This window comes from Sapajus apella, unplaced genomic scaffold, assembly GCF_009761245.1.
Source record: "Sapajus apella isolate SASKATOON/1434 unplaced genomic scaffold, GSC_monkey_1.0 scaffold51, whole genome shotgun sequence".
Taxonomy (NCBI): Eukaryota; Metazoa; Chordata; class Mammalia; order Primates; family Cebidae; genus Sapajus; species Sapajus apella.
Window position 1 is genome coordinate 6,140,056 of NW_022436991.1, and position 5,800 is coordinate 6,145,855.

Here is a 5,800-nt window from a genome sequence, read left to right on the forward strand (position 1 = left end):
TTTTGAGACGGAGTTTCGCTCTTGTTACCCAGGCCGGAGTGCAATGGGGCGATCTCGGCTCACCGCAACCTCCGCCTCCTGGGTTCAGGCAATTCTCCTGCCTCAGCCTCCTGAGTAGCTGGGATTACAGGCACACGCCACCATGCCCAGCTAATTTTTTGTAGTTTTAGTAGAGACGGGGTCTCACCGTGTTGACCAGGATGGTCTCGATCTCTTGACCTCGTGATCCACCCGCCTTGGCCTCCCAAAGTGCTGGGATTACAGGCTTGAGCCACCGCGCCCGGCGAGAAGAAGCTTTTTGAAAGCCCCCAGATCTGGTCTCTGCCTGCTTTTCTGCCTTTAACTCCAGATTCGGCCTGCCCGAGCAGGTTGACATCTAGCTCCCAGAACTCTAGGGCACTCCCTGATCACCCCAGCTGTACTCTGCCAGGCACGCCTTTCCTCCTTCCCTCACCTACTTGGCAGGCTAGCTCCTCCTCAAGTCCCAGCAAGTCTCTGCCTCTGTGGTGAAACCACTTCCTCGCTGAGCCACAATTCCCCAGGTGCCTATGGCTCTGGGCTCGTTTTCACAAGAATGAGATTTGCTTGTCATTTCCCCCAAAACTTCCAGTAAATTCCTTGAAGGCAGAGATTTTTTTTTTTTTTTTTTTTGGTAACCTTTGTCTTCTTAGAACCAAACACAATGCCTGGCACTTTGCAAATATCAACATGTAAATATTTGTTGAGTAAATAAATGTTTGCTAAAGACATGAGCTGTCTCAGGACTGGATTACCCAATAGAGTTGAGGGCCAGTAGCAAAACAGGGGAGACCCCCAAAGTATTTAGAAATAATTTGATATTTAATAGTTGTATAAAAGCATTGAAATGTCATTAAAAAAATGAGAACTTTGGAGGATATCTTTACATTCCTTTCCCTGCTTTTTTGGTTTGTTTCAGGCAGGGTCTCATTGTCACCCAGGATGGAGCACAGTGGTGTGATCCTGGTTCACTGCGGCCTCAACCTCGTAGGCTCCAGTGATCTTCCTATTTCAGACTCCCACGTAGCTGTGCACCACCATGCCCAGCTAGTTTTTTATTTTTTCTGGAGATAGGGCCTCACTATGTTGTCCGGTCTGGTCTCAAATCCCTGAGCTCAAGTGATCCTCCCGCCTCAGTCTCTCAAAGTGCTGGGATTACAGGAGTGAGCCCCTACGCCTACCCAATTAAAAATTTTTTTTTCGTTCTGTAGAGATGGCGTTCACTATGTTGCCCAGGGTGGTAACTTCTGGACTCAAGTGATCTGCCAGCCTCGGCCTTCCAAAGTGCTGAGATTATAGGCATGAGCCACTGTGCCTGCCCCCTTCTTGATTTCTTTACATTTATTGCCCAGGCTGGAGTACAGTCGCACTATCTTGGCTCACTGCAACCTCCACTTCCCTGGTTCAAGAAATTCTTCTGCCTCAGCCTCCCAAGTAGCTGGGACCACAGGTGTGCGCCACCACACCTGGCTAATTTTTGTACTATTAGTAGAGATGGGATTTTACCATATTGGCCAGGCTGGTCTCAAACTCCTGACCTTGTGATCTACCTGCCTCAGCCTGCCAAAGTGCTGGGATTACAGGCGTGGGCCACCATGCCTGGCCTATTTATTACTTTTTTATTTGTTTATTTATTTTAGATGGAGTTTTGCTCTTGTTGCCCAGGCTGGAGTGCAATGGCATGATTTCGGCTCACCACAACCTCTGCCTCTGGGGTTCAAGCATTTCTCCTGCCTCAGCGTCTCAAGAAGCTGGGTCATAGGCACATGCCATCATACCCAGCTAATTTTTGTATTTTTAGTAGGGATGGGGTTTCTCCATGTTGGTCAGGCTGGTCTCAAACTCCTGACCTCAGGTGATCCGCCCACCTCAGCCTCCCAAAGCGCTGGGATTACAGGTGTGATCACTCTACCTGGCCTTCCCTTTATTTTTCAAGCTGAATTATACAATTTTTTTTTTTTTTTTTTTTTTTTTGAGACAGAGTTTCGCTCTTGTTACCCAGGCTGGAGTGCAATGGTGCGATCTCTGCTCACCGCAACCTCCGCCTCCTGGGTTCAGGCAATTCTCCTGCCTCAGCCTCCTGAGTAGCTGGGATTACATATATAATTGTTTTTTAAATAGCAGACTTTAAAAAGAACCATCTTATAGAAAGAGCAGCTTTATAGAAAACTGAGCAGAAAGTACAGGGAGTTCCCAGGGACTGCTCCTTCGACCCCCCCCCTTTAGTTTCTCCCATTATTAACATCTTGCACTGGTGTGGCACACTTGTTACAATTGATGAGCCAATATTGATACATTATTATTAATTATATGTCATCATTTACATTAGGGTTCACCCTTGGTGTTGTACATTCTATGGGATTTGACAAATACATGAAATCTCATGTGTCCACAATTACATTTTCATACAGAATAGTTTCACTGTGCTAAAAAAATTCTCTGTGCTTCACCCACTCATCCCTCTCATCACCTTGCTCTTTAATTTTGTTTTGATTTTGAGTTACATAAGAAAAAACAGTTGGGGGAATCGTACTCATTTAATCCTACTATCCTATGAAAACTTTCTCTTTTTTTGAGGCAGAGCCTTGCACTGTCATCCAGGCTGAAGTGCAGTGGCATGATCTCAGCTCACTCCAACCTCCACCTCCCAGGTTCAAGGAATTCTCCTGGCTCAGCCTCCCAAGTAGGTGGGACTACGGTCACCTGCCACCATGCCCAGGTAATTTTTTTATTTTTTTATTTTTAAGCATTTTTTTTTTTTTTTTTGAGACGGAGTTTCACTCATGTTACCCAGGCTGGAGTGCAATGGCGCGATCTCGGCTCACCGCAACCTCCGCCTCCTGGGTTCAGGCAATTCTCCTGCCTCAGCCTCCTGAGTAGCTGGGACTACAGGCACACACCACCATGCCCAGCTAATGTTTTGTATTTTTAGTAGAGACGGGGTTTCACCATGTTGACCAGGATGGTCTCGATCTCTTGACCTCGTGATCCACCCGCCTCGGCCTCCCAAAGTGCTGGGATTACAGGCTTGAGCCACCGCGCCCGGCCGTAATTTTTGTATTTATAGTAGAGATGGGGGTTCACCATGTTGGCCAGGCTGGTCTTGAACTTCTGACCTCAAATCATCCACCCACCTCAGCCTCCCAAATTGCTGGGATTACAGGTGTGAGCCACTGTGCCTGGCCTCTTATGAAAACTTTCAAACATCCATTTAGATTGAAAAAAATGATACCTTGAATACCAGTGATATGGTTTGGATCTGTATCCTCACTCAAATCTCACGTCCATTTGTAATCCCCAGTGTGGGAGGTGGGGCCTGGTGGGAGGTGATTGGATCACTGGGGAGGATCCTTCATGTACAGCTTAGTATCATCCTCCTGATGCTGTTCTCGTGATGGTGAGTGAGTTCTCTCAAGATCTCACTTGGGAGGCTGCTTGTTTAAAAGTGTGTAGCACCTTCCCCCTCTCTCTTGCTCCTGCTCCTGCCATATAAGACATACCTGTTCCTCTTTGGCCTTCCAACATGATTGTAAGTCTCCTGAGGTCTCCTCAGAAGCTCAGCAGATGCCAGCATCATGCTTTCTGTATAGCCTGCAGAACCAAGAGCCAATTAAAGTTCTTTTCTTTATACAATACCCAATTGCAGGTATTTCTTTATAGCAGTGTGAGAACAGACTAATACAGCCAGTGTATACTCCACTTCGCCATTTTTTCTTAAGATAGGGTCTTGCTCTGTTGCCCAGGCTGGAGTGCAGTGGCATAGTCATGACTCATTGCATCCTCAATCTTCTGGGCTCAAGTGATCCTCCCACCTCAGCCTCCTGAGTAGCTGGGACAACAGGTGTGTACCACCACACCTGGCTAACTGTTTTGCATTTTTTTTTTTTGTAGTGTTGGGGTTTTGCCATATTGCCCAGTCTGATCTTGAACTCCTGAGCTCAAGTGATCCACTTGCCTCATCCTTCTAAAGTGCTGGGATTACAGGTGTGAGCCACCATGCCTGGCTTTCAACAATTGTTAACATTTTGCCATTTCATTCTCTATTATTTATTTATTTTGCTTTATCTTACTTATTTTTTTTGAACCATTTGAAAGTAAGTTGCAGATATTATGGATATTGATCCTTAAATGCTTCAGCTTGCCTCTCCTGGGAATGATGACATTCTCTAACACAGTGACATGCCATCAGCATACCTAAGGAAGTTAACAATAATTCCCTATGTCATTTAATATCCAGTCCACATTCAAATCTCCCCAATTGTCTCAAAAAAGCCTTTTATGATTGCTTTGTTTTCTCGAGTCAGGGTGCCACTAAAATTCATCTCTGGCATTTTTTGTTGGCCCTTTAGTCTTTTTTTACTCAGAACAGTCATTATGGGCCAGTCCAGTGGCTCACGTCTGTAATCCCATCACTTTGGGAGGCTGAGGTGGGAGGATCACCTGAGGTCAGGAGTTCGAGATCAACCTGGCCAACATGGTGAAACCCTCTCTCTACTAACAAAATACAAAAATTAGCTGGGCATGGTGGTGGGTACCTGTAATCCCATGTACTCAAGAGGCTGAGGCAGGAGAATCGCTTGAACCTGAGAGGTGGAGGTTGCAGAGTGGAGATCATGCCATTGCATTCCAACCTGGGCAACAGGAGCAAAACGCTGTCTTAAAAAAGAACAGTCCTTCCATCTCTTTTCATCTTCTTCATTTTTTTTTTTTTTTTTTTTTGAGACAAGAGTCTTGTTCTGTCTCCAGAACTGGAGTGCAGTGATGCCATCACGGCTCACTGCAACCTTGAAATTCTGGTTCAAGTTATTATTACTATTTATTTACTTATTTATTTATTTTGAGACAGGTCTGACTCTGTTACTCAGGTTGAAGTGCAGCGGCATGATCTTGGCTTACTTCCTGGTGAAAGACTTCTTATTAGATAGCTCAGTGCTTTATATGATATATAGTATCTATTATACTACATATAATAGTAATGGTTAAATGTAAAAGTTGGGAGAAGAGAGAGGCTTGTATAAAGAAAGATCTATTTATATTTGTTTAGAGTTCTAATCTATTCTTTTTTCTTCTTTTTGTGATGGAGTTTTGCTCTTGTTATCCAGGCTGGAGTGCCATGGCGAAATCTTGGCTCACTGCAACCTCTACCTCCTGGATTCAAGCGATTCTCCTGCCTCAGCCCTCTTAATTTTTTGTATTTTTAGTAGAGACAGGATTTCTCCATGTTGGTCAGGCCAGTCTCCAACTCCCGACCTCAGATGATCTGCCTGCCTTGGCTTCCCAAAGCGCTGGGATTACAGGCGTGAGCCACTGGGTCCAGCCCTAAAGTTCGAATCTCATACTTTTCTTAGAACTGATAGAGTATCAGCCGAACCAGATGATTTAAAATTTTCTTTATCCAGAGATAAGGGTGGTTCTTCCTTTTACAGGCTGCAACCTTCAAATTCAGCTATGGTGTCTTGGCAAAGGCACATAGTATCAGAGTCCACGCTGACATACAGAATGACGAAAAGGGTATATATATTTTTGGCCAGGTGTGGTGGCTCACGCCTGTAATCCAAGCACTTTGGAGGCCAAGGCGGGCGGATCACCTGAGGTTGGGAGTTCAAGACCAGCCTGACCAACGTGGTGAAACCCCGTCTTAAAAAAAAAAAAAAAAAAAAAAGAGGCCGGGCGCGGTGGCTCAAGCCTGTAATCCCAGCACTTTGGGAGGCCGAGGCGGGTGGATCACGAGGTCAAGAGATCGAGACCATCCTGGTCAACATGGTGAAACCCCGTCTCTACA